General features: G+C 38.8%; 1 protein-coding gene across 1 annotated transcript in view; it reads left to right on the plus strand.

Annotated features, from left to right (window-relative positions):
• Window positions 1–15,658, plus strand: part of BICC1 (BicC family RNA binding protein 1) — a 286,170-nt gene that overhangs the window by 71,883 nt on the left and 198,629 nt on the right. The gene's annotated exons all lie outside the window — the stretch shown is intronic.

The raw sequence follows: 15,658 nt of genomic DNA on the forward strand, positions 1-15,658 counted from the left end.
AGTCTAACTTTGTGACCTTTTCTAATCTGATAAGGGCAAAATGGTATTTTAATGAAGTTTAAATTAGCACTTCCTTCGAGGGAGGTTAAACATAAAAGAATATCTTTAACTGTCAAGATAATAGATTTGATTGCCAGACTCTTGGGCCCCTTTCTTTCCAGTTTATATTCTTTGTGTAGATGATGTTCTATATTCCTATTTAATTACCATCCACTTAGATGTCTCAGAGGCCACTTGTATTTGTTTCCTTTGGCAATAAATCACCACAAACATAGTGGCTTAAAACAGCACCAACTCACTATCTTACAGTTAATAAATTTTGGACTTCTGACCTCTAAAATTTTATTGTCTTACAGTTTTAGAGGTCAGAAGTCCAAAATGGATCTCACTGGGCTAAAATGAGGGTATGGGCAGGGCTGTGTTCCTCCTAAGGGCTCAGGGGAGAATCCGTTTGCCTTTTCTAGCTTCTAGAGGCCACCTGCTATTCCTTGCTGTGGCTTCTTCTATCTTTAAAGCCATTTGTGAAGCCTCTTGAAATATTTCTGTGACCGACTCTTCCATCTTTAAGGACACTTGTGATTTGTGTTGGGCCTACACAGAGAATCTAGAATAATCACCTATTTTAAGGTCACCTGTTAGCAATCTTAATTCCATTTGCCACATTCATTCTCCCTAACCATGTAACATAACGTACTGAAGGATTTCAGGGATAAGGATACAGGAGCCATAGTTCTGCCTACCATACTGTTTAAACTCCTCATACCCCAGACAGAATTCATGGTTTTTTCACCCTAAACTTTGTTTTCCCTTAATGCTGTGTGTCTTACTTAGTAAATGATGCTATCAGTTGTTTACATTGCTACCTCAGAGTTATCCTTGACTCTTTCTTTTCCTCACTTTTCATATATAATGTCATCAACTTTGGTGGATTTTGCTCCCAAGATAGCTTTCAAATCAAAGACATTTGTCTCTGCCACACCAAGATGTATAGGAACTTCCTAACTGGTCTCCCAGAATATTTTATTTTTCAGCTTTACTGAGGTATTATTGAAACACAAAAATTGTATATGTTTAGGTCATACAAAATGATTTTTAAAAAATTTTTTGAATGGTTTATTTTTTAGAGAGAAAGAGAGACAGAGTACAAGCTGGGGAGGAACAGAGACAGGGGGAGATACAGAATTGGAAGCAAGCTCCAGGCTCTGAGCTGTTAGCACAGAGCCCAACATGGGGCTTGAACTCACAAACCATGAGATCATGACCTGAGCCAAAGTCAGAAGCTTAACTGGCTGAGCTGCCTAGGTGCCCCACAAAATGATTTTTTTAAAGGTGTACAACAGATGTTCTTTTGACCTCCTTCAGGTGTTCTCCATACTTTAGCTACACAGATCTTTTAAAAATGCAAATATACTAGTGTCACTTCTCAAAAGCTTAGGGATAAAAAAAATCCTGATGTGGTCTCAAGGTTCTGCCCTTTATTCCTTATCCTGCCATTCTCTGTTGCCCTCCTCCCAGTCTCTAGCCTGCCTTAGGGGCTCTGCATAGGCTCTTCTCTCTGCCAAGGAGTCCTCTCATCTCCCCACCCCTTGCTGTCTTTATTTACACTCATTCTTCATGTTTTGATCAATACACTTCTTCAGGGAAAACTTCCTTTTGCTTGTTGGTCTGCAGAAGGACCCTGGTTGAATGCTTTCAATTTATCTGTACTTTTCATTCCTAACTGTTGCTACAGTTTGTGGTTGTGACTGTTTGTAACAGTTTTATGGAGTAGTTCAGTAACCCTCCTTTGAGTGCAAAGGTGAAATGGTCATATTCATAATCACACACATGTGTGCACACACACACACACATACTTTTTCAGTAATTTTTCTCAACTGGGCTATGTTGAAATTCCTTTTTTGTGATGTAGAATATACCCTATCCCTTAATGATAAGTCAGCCAAATTTTATAACTTTCTATCTCTATGTTTAAGAATCAATCCTATTCATTCTAGCTTCTCTTGTCTTCAAACCTGGAAGGGTAAGGAATAAGCTCTTCCCCCATGAATTTCATTCTCCTCAAAAGGTATCTGTCATGTGTCTCTGTTCTCTCTTTGTATTGACTGGAGTTTGGACAGGAAAATGGGTGGTGGACTTAGGGCCAGGCTGGTGTTTCTTAGTATAAACTCTGGGAGGAGGGGGGTTCCCCATATCTCTGTTACTTGGCTTACTCTGTGAACATGTGTTGTGGTATACTTAGTTCTGGGCTTTAGCCATAATTCTAGCATAAGAGGATCATTGCTGTGATGCTACTGCATAGTTTCTCTTTGTGATTGCTAATTCATTTCTCTTTCCATCATTGGGCAGTAAGGTTCATGAGTGTAAGAGCCATACCTGTTTCTTCTTTCTCTTCATTTATTTCACAATGTAGGGTGACCAACTATTCCAGTTTATTTAGGAGTGAGGGGATTCTGAGGACATAGGATATTCAGTGCTAAAATGGGGGAATTCTTGGGCCAATTGGGACGCTGGCCAGACTGCTTTAGTGTTTTCCTAGCATTGTGACTAACAAGGTCGTATAAAATGTTTGTTTGGAATAAATGAGCACAATAGTTTGACTGAGGCTAACAAAGCAGGTTATAAATTTATTAATAGTTGTGTTTCTGTTCTCCATTAATAAAAATCAGAATAAATAGAAGTAGTCCTTGTTCAACCTCACCTGATAGTTACTAATGTCTTTCCTTTTAGATCTCTAATTTACAGGTGTACTTGACAAGTGGTAATGGGAAGTTACAGAGATAGAGTATGAAAGTGGAATTCAGTTGACTTAATGCTGTGTGACCTGGGTCAGTAATTTGTAATATTTAACATGCTGGAGTAATGGAGATAGCATTGTAGCATAGCTATTTTTCTTTTTTTCTTAATGTTTGTTTATTTTGAGAGAGAGCAAGTGAGAGTGGGGGAGGGGCAGAGAGAGAGGGAGAGAGAGAATCCCAAGTTGGCACCATGCTGCCAGTTCTGAGCTGGACACGGGGCTTGATCCCATGAACCATAAGATCATATTCTGAACTGAAATCAAGAGTTGGATGCTTAACTGATTGAGCCACTCAGGCACCCCTAGCTATTTTTTTCCTTTGGTTTTGAAGAGTGTTTTTCACTGGCACAAAAGGATTAGGTAGTCTGTGTGGTCTGTCTTTATCCAGGACTATGAAACAACTCTTTAGTCATTTAAAATTCAATTTTTAAAAATTCAGCTATGATTCAGTTTTCTCAATAATTAAGTCGTTCATTTAATTATAAAAACTTAGGTAGTATAGGTATTATTCTCCCAGTGTGACAGATAACAATGTACTTTCAGAGAAGTGGTTAAGTTGGTCTGTTACTACATATTAACAGACACACAACTTTTGTTCTGAAGGATAGGGGTTGGTAAGCCATACACAAAATATACAATATTGCTGATACTAACTTTGCTTATTTTCTTCCAGTTAAACTTTATCATTTAAGAGATATCTTCACCTTTTTAAAATTTTTCTACAACTGGATAATGATAGTTTCTATGTGCAGTTTTCCCTGATTATTATAAATCCATTATAAGTGAATACTACTTATTTGATTCTTGATTTCTTAAGCCATCTATCCATCCATCTATGTAATTTGTACTGTATGTCTGTTACATTTCAGATATTGGTATAGATTGGGGGACACATGGGTAAAAAAGTAAAGTAATTAAGATCCAGTTCCTATCTGGATGAATTCAATTGAATATTTTGGCGACCTCTTATTGACAAGCAGTTAATGCTATAGATACTTTCTGAGTACTTTGTGTCAGACACGGTTGTTAGGTGCCTGGAATACAATGCCAATAAGAGCTGTGTAGAATTCCTATCCTCACATGGTATATAGATATAGACACACTCATGCAGTACATATGTGTGCGATTCATGTGCACTGTACACATGTACCAGACTCTATACACACACACACACCATACACACACATGCAAGCACATATATAGTCACAAAGCATATAAAAATTTGCATATCATTTGGAAATACATATATTTGTGTGTGTGTGTGTGTGTGTGTGTGTAGGTGTGTAAATCAGTGAGCTCACTGAATTGAAGTGAAGTTAGGAATTAGGCATCAGCCGATATCATTAACTTGTGGACTGGATCTTCTCTGGTCTGGTTTGTCCACTTGTTCTCTGCGAGAGTCACAGGCGTCTGCCAGTTAGCCTGTCGATAGCTATAGGTTTTATTTGTATGTCTTGTGCAGAGGAAGAGAGTGGATGTTACCCTGGGTAGCCTAATTAAGATCTCATGAATACTGATTGCCATATGTCTCATATATAGTTTGTGCATCATGAATATTTAGTGCTGCAGGTGCCTCATGCATATTTGTTGCCTTATGAATATTAGGTGCCTCTTGTATGGTTAGTGCTTCATGAATTATATGTGCCTTTTGGTTCTTTTATCCCTTTCTGTGTTCTCACTTTATCACATCCCATTAAGTATCTGTGTTAAACACACCTGATGAGTTTCATCTGTCCATTTATTTTCCTTTGTTATTGAGCAGCATTTCCTGCCTTATTGAGCAGGGTTGAATTTTCTTAAACATAGCAAGTGTACATTACAGCTCTCCAGTTACAAAGTTCCACGAGCCTACTGCCCAGGAGATTCAGGGAAAAGAAAAATATTTTTCATTTTCAGAATTTCAAGTCAGTAATACACATGTAGATTTTTTCTTTTTTTTAAATATAGATATTTTTTAATGTAGGAATTTTCAGAAAAATGAGTATAATAGAGGAACCTGGGTAGCTCAGTCAGTTAAGTGTCCAACTTTTGATTTCAGTTCAGGTCATGATCTCAGAGTCATGAGATTGAGCCCTGCGTTGGGCTCTGCACTGAGCACCGAGCATGGAGCCTGCTTGTGATTCTGTCCTTTTCTCTCCCTCTATCCCATCCTTGTTTACGTGTGCTCACTCGCTCTCTCTCTCTCAAAAAAAAACACCCTTGAATGTATTAAAGCTCAAAAATAAATTGAAATTCTTATGAAAAAGACTATTCTTGAGCAATTTGTATTACTTTATGGTTTTGCTTAAACTTGTATCATGAAGTTAGTGGAAGGAGAAGGCACTGCCAATTAATATTCCTTACTGCCTTGTGGGTTTTGAACTTGAACTTGCCAGTTTTACTCCTCTGTGTTATAAACTTTTTTGATATGGTTATGATTCAAAGTTATAATGTATACAAATGTTATTTTATAAGATAAACTGGCAGACTAATGTGAGTAGGTTTTAGGTGGCTAAGAAGCTCCAATTCATTGTGACCAAGAGCCAGATCCTAATTAGGTTCCTGGCTTTTTAATAATCTGAAGGCATGTTTAAGGTTGGCAGTGATTGATAGGATGGTTTGTATTTTCTTTGTATCATTCCATTTCACTAATAACTGGTCAGGAAAGGACCTAGGATTTGGTGTCTTCTCTACCATCTTCAGAGAGGGTCTCACATAGATTGTTTGAGAAGATGCCTTGAACAGACACACCAGCTATCCCATATGTACTGGAGAAGTGGTATGAGAGATGGTTGTGTAGAGTAAAATGTGACTGAAACCAAATAAACTGGGAAAATTTGGGGAATCATAAAAATACTATAAATACTTTGTTATACCCTTAAAATATAAATACACATTCACTTTTTTGTTATAGGGCCAAGGCCTTCTCTGAATATGGGGGTCTGATTAGAAACATTCATATTTTTCGGGATCATTTATTTGACAGATATATTTGGGAATACACGCAGCTGGCTCTTGACACAGTTGGTGGTAGCCAAGGATCCCGGGGGTACACAAATGTGTCTTGCAGCCTTGAGGCTTTAAGGTCCTTTTGTGCATAGGTCACTTCCTTTTGCAGGAGACAGGGGGATTGTTGGTCATGTGGAAGATGATTAGGAAATCTCCTGGTTTTAACATCTTCAGTTGTCTTTTATGTCTGACTTGAATTTCATACTGATATTCTCTGCTCCGTGTCAGTGGCAGAGCAGGTAAGAAGACATTTCTTGTATCAGCGGCTCTCATTTGTGGCATTCGGGAGCCATTTAAACAGGCAGGGCTGGGCAGCTGAACCCTCCAGTAGACCCAGGCTCCAGAGGGCATGACACCTGTCAGGCACAGCATGGCACATGTGTTGCATGTTTCCTATGGGGTGAGAACAGATCCATGATTCTTAAGTTGTTTGAAATATACAAAAAGAGCTAACATCCATTAGTGACTGCCCCAGGCTAAGTGCTCTGCAAGGAGGAGCTCATCTGATCCTCATAACATTGAGGGGCAGAGCAGAAGCTGGCCCTTCCCACACCCCTTGCCACTCAAGCACTGGATAGGATGAGCAAGTCTCCTGGTTTTCCCGGGACTGAGGGTTTTCTTGGGAGGCTGGACTCTCAGTGCTAAAATCTGTTCATGAATTAGACTGCTAACCCCTGTGACTCTTCTCTAAAGGCTCTGTGGCCAGAGTCGCTCCCTCACAGCAGATGCTGTCCATAGCTAGTGACACGCTGGAATTGGTGGATAGATAGCAGCGTCTGCCCCCCCCCCTCCCCACCCCGGGGACAGCTCTAAAGCATCTCCCCACAGTCTCTGAGAGGTCAATGCAGAATGGGCTCCAAGTCCACAGAGGGACCCCACTCAGACATCTGTGCAAACTTCCCTCTTGCTATCTTTCCCAAACTTCTCTAACAGCAACCCTTGGAATCACCTTCTAAGTAAATTACTTTCACTCAAGTACTTGTCATAGAGTCTACCTTTGGGTCAATCCAATGAAAGATATGAGTAAGAACTATTTTTACCACGTTTCATGATAAGGAAAATGAGGTGTACTGGGAACTTAAGTCATTTTGCTCAAAGTTGTTCAGCTAGCAGAATTAATAAAGAATACTAGTTACTACATCATATATAGCTTTTGTTCCCATCCCCCCATTTGTAATTATTTCCAGAAAACCTAAAGGTCAGTTTTTTTTATATGTAATTAACAATAGGCAACCATCAGTTCATGGGATTATGGATGGTATGTTATTCTATCCCTACTGAATTCATCATCAGAGAACTAAGTGTAGAGCAGAAAATACCTCTTAGAGGATTTGGGCTGCTTTTTTTTTTAATCAAGGAGAAATCCATCTTATATACATAGAATTTCTAAAACCAGAGCAACTGACTAAGGACACAGTTCTGACCTTAGCGATGATCAGTCTGGCCTTAGCGGAAGTAGGACTTGTGATGTCTCTGGATGGGATGTAAATGGCCTGCTTCTGCTGAGAGTTGTGTCTTTTAGTTCTTGGCTGTCATCCTCGAGGTCTCTATTTATGAAATGACTCATTATAAGGAAGTCTATTAAAAATAAATTTCTCCCTGTTTTAGAACATCTTTTAAAATTTCTGCTTAAAGAATTTTGATGTTTTCAGTTCCAGTTACTGCCAAGAAATGAAGTGTGCATTGATGAAATATAGTACTTCAGTCTTGTAAAGATGGATACTTTGGGAAGTGAGTGCATTTCCCTCTTACTTGAAAGCAAGAAGCTTGGGAATTATAACAGAATTAAAAAAATAATTTTTTTCACTGCAAAACCCCACAGTGTAAATGAATGTGCTCCACATTTCTCTAGTAGAAGTGATTCCACTTATCTGATCTGTTAGGATTCTTTCCCATTGTTCTCAATCCTTTATTGTCATTTTACAGGTTCTTTAGATTATCTATTTTTTTTTTTTTAATTTTTTTTTTCAACGTTTATTTATTTTTGGGACAGAGAGAGACAGAGCATGAACGGGGGAGGGGCAGAGAGAGAGGGAGACACAGAATCGGAAACAGGCTCTGAGCCATCAGCCCAGAGCCTGACGCGGGGCTCGAACTCACGGAGTGCGAGATCGTGACCTGACTGAAGTCGGACGCTTAACCGACTGCGCCACCCAGGCGCCCCTAGATTATCTATTTTTTAAAAAAACTGCCTGGCGAATGATCCACAGAAATAAAATAAGATAGTGCAGAAGTGTAGAATATAACCATATGTCCATGTTTAGGAATCAGTGGGAAGTATTTTGCTTTGGAGAAGCTGATCTTTGACCACAGGTGTTCTCTCTGATTTGAAATGGGCTTGCCTTTACTGGACTGTCTTTTTTTTTTAAGTTTATTTATTTTGAGAGAGAGAGAGTGCACAAGCAGGGGAGGAACAGAGAACGAGAGAGGATCCCAAGCAGCGCAGAGCCAGATGCAGGGCTTGAACTCACAAACTGTGAGATCATGGACCTGAGCCAAAATCAAGAGTTAGATGCTTAACTGACTGAACCACCCAGGCACCCCTACTTGTGTTTTCTATTAGTACACTTGTTCCTTTCCTCAAGGATCTAAAAACACACTCCCCAATTTTGGGAAATATCCCCTCACTGTCACACCTGGCTTTGCATTTTTCAGCTCCACATCTGCTTCCCATCCTGTACTCTGAAGGTGCCATACACACGAGTACGCTTTCATGTTGCTCTCATGCTGTTGGGTTGTAAGATAAGAATTGCTAAGAAGGACTCAATCCAGTGTGGATGTGTGGTTGAGACTTCAGAGGAGATTCATTTTACATGGTGCATGGTGAAAAGTATGGAAGTGTGGCCTAACTGGTGGGACGGTTAGAAGATGCAGCAGGAAAACTGTATTTTCCAGGTGCTCTGAATATTAGGCTCCAAGAGTTGTTTTCAAAAGGCTAGTATGTCCTCAGGAGTTGACGTGGGTGCTCTTTCACCCCACAGACAGCCAGCTTTTCCTAACACACTGCCTCTGTGGATTGCTGAGTGAATGAATTGCTCTGAATTCTTCTTGAACTCCTTTCTGTTTCTAGCCTCTGCCATCAAGTTTCATAGGTTTACTGTAACCACATATAAAGTAGAGCTTTGTAACGTTTCTCAATATGGGGTGGTGGTATTATTTTTCTAGAATATGTAGAATATATTTTTCCCAGAGTATGGCAGACCTTTGTATTCTCTCCATACCCTTTATAATTTAATTTTTATTTATTTTATTCACTTTGGGAGAGAGAGTGAGAGCATGCGTGTGCACTCAGGTGGGGGAGAGGCAGAGAGAGAGAGAGAGAGAGAGAGAGAGAGAGAGAGAGAGAGAGAGAAAGGAAAGAAAGAAAGAAAGAAAGAAAGAAAGAAAGAAAGAAAGAGAGGGAGAGAATCCCTAGCAGGCTCCATGCTGTTAGCAGAGAGCCTGACACAGGGCTCGAACCATGAAATCATGACCTGAGTTGAAACCAAGAGTTGGACACTCAACCAACTGAGCCACCCAGACACCCCCCTTTATAATTTTATAAATGTGATTTTATAATGTCTTCAACTTCTCCTTACCAGAATGAAATCGTCCACAGAAAACTTTGTGAGAGGAAAAGTATCCTCTAATAAATATCTCATTTATTATATTAATTGCCCTTGTCTGGACACAGACCTTTGTTTAGGTGTTGTAATGAGAAATACAAGCAGTATTACATGTGTGGCTGAATATTAGTTTTGATTGAAGTTGCGGTAATATTCTTTGCCCTCTCCTTTGCCCTTGTCAGTTTGTTGTTTTTTCCTTTTGTTGGGGGAGAGGCTGTGGAGAATGTTGGAGACAGATTTTGAGTTAATATCTTTAGAAAATAGTCTGCTGTGATGTTTTCTTCCTATTGTAAGTCCTTCAAATAATTAAAACAAAGAACCTTCTGAATTTTCTTTTAGTTACCTGTCCTCTGCCTGTCTCTCTCCTCTCATTCCCACTGGGAAAAGGATTGGACACAGTACCAGGTCCATGTTGATTGCTTGATCAAGGCATGGTCTTTTATACATAGAATTTCTAAAACCAGCAGAGCAATTGACTAAAGACAAAGTTCTGACCTTAGTGATGATCATTCTGGCCTTAGCTGGCAGCAGGACTTGTGACATCAATTTAAAAATTCTGAGACCAAAGCACCTGGGTGGCTCAGTCGGTTGAGAGTCTGACCCTTGATCACAGTCAGGTCTTTATCTCAGGGTTGTGAGTTGAGGCCCCGTGCTGAGCTCCATGCTGGGCATGGAGCCTACTTAAAAACAAAACAAAACAAAATTATGAGACCAGTTTCTAGCCATTTCGGGGACAGGAGGGTCATGGATAAGGGATACTTTTTTTTTATGGGAATATTTCATCATAAATGGTAGCCACCTGATTGTAGCCACCAAATAACACTCTTGCTCAAACCAATGCAGTTTAGGTTGTCTTTCGCAAGATCTAATACAAGAGAGATGGGAGGAAACAGTGCACTTCACTATATTTTGTGGTTCATTTTTGAAGTTCTTTGGGCGAAGATTGCTCAAGGATTACTTTAAGATGCATCCTCTAAAGCTTAAGTTATTCTTTCCTAATTGCTGGCAGTGAACCTTTTGCTTTGTGTTTGTGTATGAGTGTCAGGGGAATTTCTTATGGTTCACACAGCAGCACTATTTTGAGAAGTTGACTCCCAGCCCTTGCTGTTATAACAGGCATGTAACATAGCACCCCATTTTTCAAAATCATTTTTGTTGGCTTGTGATTGTGCTTGTAAAAGGTGCTTATTTGGAATCCCCCCAGCTGTAGTGTTCTGTTTATAACCACTGAGTAGGTACAGTTAAGCTGACAGCATTGTACACAGGGTGAGTGTGTGTGGATTCAGGGCCAGGGAGTGAGGAGACAGGCTGTCTCTCTGATAGCATGGTGGGAGAAGCTTGGCAGGACCTACAGAAGGCAAGCATTCTGGCTTGGATAGACAATTGAAGAATTTGGGCAAAGTACTATTTTGTACATTCATTTTGACTTTGTTAATCTTAAAATATCCTTTGGAAATCAGAACTTACTGGGTTTAATTAGATACATAAGTGAACACAAATTCGTAGAGTCCTTATTTTCTCATGAATAGATACTTTAAAGTGATTTGACATGGTAAAGACTCAAGTTCTTTTTACTTTTACATATGTATGTGTCTATACTTTTTTTGGGGTCATTTTCAGAGTATTATAGCTATACCCCAAGAAAATTTGGGAAATAAAGATAAGATATATTATAATACTCGTTTCTAGAATATACATTTTGGCCTTTTGATGAAGTCCCTAGTTTTGTGTCTGTATTTAAAGGATAATAGTTATAATCGTATCACACATAGAATTTTATGACTTTTTTCTTTTTTTAACTGCATAGTTTATTGTAATAATTTTTCTTTCTGCATCAGAGCTTTTGTAAATCAGCAAAACTGTCTTTTAAAATAACCTTAAAATGTTTGAATAAGTGCCTGTGTCTAAATTTTCTTCATTCTCATATTGCTTTTTCCATGTTCTTACTCATTATAAATATTATGAAAATGAATACAAAAGTGAACATGTTTGTGCCAGTAGTTTTTCCTCTTATATTTTGGGTTATAGTCTTAAGACCTAATCTCCTAGAAATAGAATTAATGGAAAGTACATGGAAACGATAGTTATTCTTTATGTACGCCAAATTACTTTTTAAAATATTTGCATGAATTTACACCTCTACCACTGTAGAGTCACCAAATCCTTATTAGTGCTTATGGTATTACTGAATTTCAGGGTTATTGTAGTATAATTATATAAATTACATAAAACCTTCAGCTGAGATAAAATCTTTGTATTCTCTGCAAAAATAAATACACCATTTTAAAAAGGATGGATTCATGTATTGTATCTGACCCATTAAGGAGCAGGAGATTTTTTCAAATATTTCTGAAATTAACCTGAACTTGTTTAGCAAAATCAGGAAGATATTTTAGAGAGTTTTTACACTGTATATTTCAGGATAGGTACCTCAAGCATGTGCATTCAGAACTTGATAGAGCATTGCCAACTGTCATTACCTTTTTAGAAAGCCTTGAATGTTTTGAGACTGGTGAATAATCTAGGCCTAAGACATTTCAGTTTCTTGAACTTAAGAAAAATAAGGTTAAATTTTCCAAAGTAAACAGAGCACAAAAAACAGCTGAAAAGATAGAACTGTTTAAGAAAATGAATACATACAGGCCACTATGCTGTTATAGCAGATTTATTTCAATTGAGATAGAATATGACTCTTTAACCAAAGCTAAAATTCTGGGAATAAGAATAAAGCTATGGCTTAGAATGTGACCACTGTGTTTGCATCATAAATATACGCATATATTTTATGAAAGGAAATAGAGGTAATAGTGTCTGTTACAACTTTTATCCTAGGCCAAAGACTATTACCTTAAAATTACTCTTCTAGCATTGTTTGAGATGAAAACCACATTTAAAGGTGGATTCTGCCTACTGATGAAAAATGAATTCATGTTAATAAACCAAGGACTTTAAATGAAATAAATTATAATCAGATGTTAGATTTTGATCAGCTTCAACAAAAACAAATGATTCTTTTCAGAGATGAGAATTGATGGTTGGCCCTCAAAGAGTCTATATTTATTTCAGATTAAATGTCTTGAGAGGAGGGAATCTGTTTAATTTCATAAAAGTAGACTTGTGATTTATCAGCAGCAAACTGCTGAGTTTAAGAAATAAGAGCTCCCTTAAATGTTTCCTAGACCTTCTGAATGAGGATGCCTTGATCGGTAGTAACTTGGTTATGCAGAGCCACATTTTACAGAAGGTTGAGTTGTGCAGGTAGCTATGGAAGCAGGACCGAGTAGGATTGTAGGTCAGATCCCTTCTCAATGAGTACCTTTGCTGCCTTCTTTTGCATGTTAGCACTCATTCCTTAAGCCTGTAGATTATAGACTTGGTCCTCTTGAGTGGAGAAATAAGTCTTTCAGGACTGCTGGATATCTGCTGATTGTCTTAGCACTTCAGACCTCTTCTTTTTTAAAAAATTTTTATTTAATTAATTTTTGAAATTTATATCCAAGTTAGTTAGCATATAGTGCAACAGTGATTTCAGGACTAGATTGCTTAGTGCCCCTTACCCATTTAGCCCATCCCCCCTCCCACAACCCTCCAGTAACCCTCTGTTCTCTATATTTAAGAGTCTCTTATGTTTTGTTCCCTCCCTGTTTTTATGTTATTTTTGCTTCCCTTCCCTTATGTTCATCTGTTTGTATCTTTTTTTTTTTTTTTCAACGTTTATTTATTTTTGGGACAGAGAGAGACAGAGCATGAACGGGGGAGGGGCAGAGAGAGAGGGAGACACAGAATCGGAAACAGGCCCCAGGCTCCGAGCCATCAGCCCAGAGCCCGACGCGGGGCTCAAACTCATGGACCGCGAGATCGTGACCTGGCTGAAGTTGGCCGCTTAACCGACTGCGCCACCCAGGTGCCCCTCATCTGTTTGTATCTTAAAGCCCTCATATGCGTGAAATCATATGATATTTGTCGTTATCTGGCTAATTTTGGTTAGCGTAATACCTTCTAGTTCCATTCATGTAGTTGCGAATGGCGAGATTGGATTCTTTTTGATTGCCAAGTAATACTCCATTGTATATACATACCACATCTTATTTATCCATTCATCCATTGATGGACATTTGGGCTCTTTCCATACTTTGGCTATTGTTGATAGTACTGCTATAAACATTGGGGTGCATGTGCCCCTTCGAAACAGCATACCTGTATCCCTTGGATAAATACCTAATGGTGCAATTGGTGGGTCATAGGGTAGTCCTATTTTTAATTTTTTGAGGAACCTCCATAGTGTTTTCCAGAGTGGCTACACCAGCTTGCATTCCCACCAACAATGCAAAAGAGATCCTCTTTTTCTGCATCCTCACCAACATCTGTTGTTGCTTGAGTTGTTAGGCATTCTGACCGGTGTGAGGTGGTATCTCATTGTGGTTTTGATTTGTATTTCCCTGATTATGAGTGATGTTGAGCATTTTTATGTGACTTCAGACCTCTTCTAATGACATGCAGTGTGAGGCAGTCTTGGCTCAACCGGCTTTGAGTAGAGCAAGTTTAGGAAAGGAAGGAAACAGTTTTAATAATAAATGTGAGTCAGTTACTGCTTCTGTCATACTTTGGTTAAGCCTGAAAGTCAGCTTTTCTAGGTTGTTTTGAATTATGTGGAGTACCAAGAGCAATGTCATGACTCTAATGTGTACAGTGATTTATGTTGTCGTATTTATGTAGATATATATGTACAGTTGACGTAACGTTATATAAGTTGTGTTGTTGTATTTAAACGTTTTACCTGCCTCAAAGTAATTGTATTTCTCTGCGGTCCTGGGGTTAAGGTAAATTGTGTGGCATTGTCACCATGTGATTTCAGTGACATCACGATGCTTTGATACTTAACTGTATAAGAATTTTCTGGTATGTTTACAAGAATGCAGATTCTTGGACTCCCACAAAGATTAAGATTTGGTGGGATCTGTGGGTGGGTACAAGGATATGATTTTTCTTTTTTTTTAAGTTTATTTATTTATTTTGAGAGATGGGCAGGGTTAGTGGGGCAGAGAGAGAGAGGAAGAGAGAATACCAAGCAGGCTCGGTGCTGTCAGCATAGAGCCTGATGCGGGGCTCAAACTCATGAACTGTGAGATCATGACCTGAGCTGAAACCAAGTATTGGATGCTTAACCGACTGAGTCCCTCAGACACCCCAGGAGTGTGATTTTTTTTTTCATGAGCATCCCTTTCTCCCACTGTATCTTCAAGTTCGTTTGCCTTCAGTTTGCTGGAATAATAGATAATCCTTATCCAATTGGTATGTTTGCTTAAGCAGCTTTGTCTTATTTGTGCTTGTGGGAACATCTGATGAAAAAGATAAATTTTGTGATCTAGTTAAATTTATTGACAACCTAAAAGAGTATGGAAGGATCATGCTAATTGTTCATTTGGTAGTTCATTGACAGTGTAGAAAAAAGTGAATAGATACATATTATTTGGAAAATCATTGCCTGAAGAAAGGATATTGTTAAAAGAAACACCCTATTAGTAATGCTCAACTAGTGGTATTGCCATGATGGATGGGACAGTTCTTCATTGAGCTAGACTCTTTTTGACTGCCCCAGCCCTAGACACTAAATGTCTGCACCACTGTCCCCAGCCCCCATCCTGTGACAACGACACGTTACGTGTTTCCAAACACTTCTCTGAGGAGTGGTGCTTACCCTTGTAAAGAATCAGTGTGAGCCAACCTGAGGTATTCATATCTCCAGTCCCTGGAGAGCTCCCCTTTCTCTCTGCTGTCCTGACCTGTGGCCCCTTCTAGGAACAGGTGCTGTTTCAGTGCTTTGAGTAGACAAACAGACATGGGTATTCAGAATATTCTCTCTGCCCAGAATTCACATTCCCCATTTCCCATGTTTTAGTCTTTTCCCATGCTAAGCAATCAGCTCTGAAGCTTCTTACCATGTTTATTCTTTGAGTTTTCTTTTTATCTGTGACTCTTATGTAATGTTTAACATTTTAGAGAATTTATAGTTGAGTGAGACTGTAAGTTCTTTGAGGTCAAGGTTGATGGCTTCCATTTATCAAATGCTTAAAGAGTGCTTATTTACACATTTTTCAAGATGAAAACAGAGCCTTAGGGAGGCTAAATCATGTGCTTGGGGTTATCCCATTAGTAAATTGGCAAACCTAGAGTTGAACCCAGGTTTCTCTGACTCTACAATTTTATCTCCTCTTTATATGCCTCAGGTGCTAAGTAAGTTTTGTTTAAATGAATCAATAAATGAGTTTTT

This window comes from Lynx rufus, unplaced genomic scaffold (genome assembly GCF_022079265.1).
Source record: "Lynx rufus isolate CCGP_SWC_20201006 ecotype Redwood Valley unplaced genomic scaffold, mLynRuf1.p SCAF_11, whole genome shotgun sequence".
Lineage (NCBI taxonomy): Eukaryota > Metazoa > Chordata > Mammalia > Carnivora > Felidae > Lynx > Lynx rufus.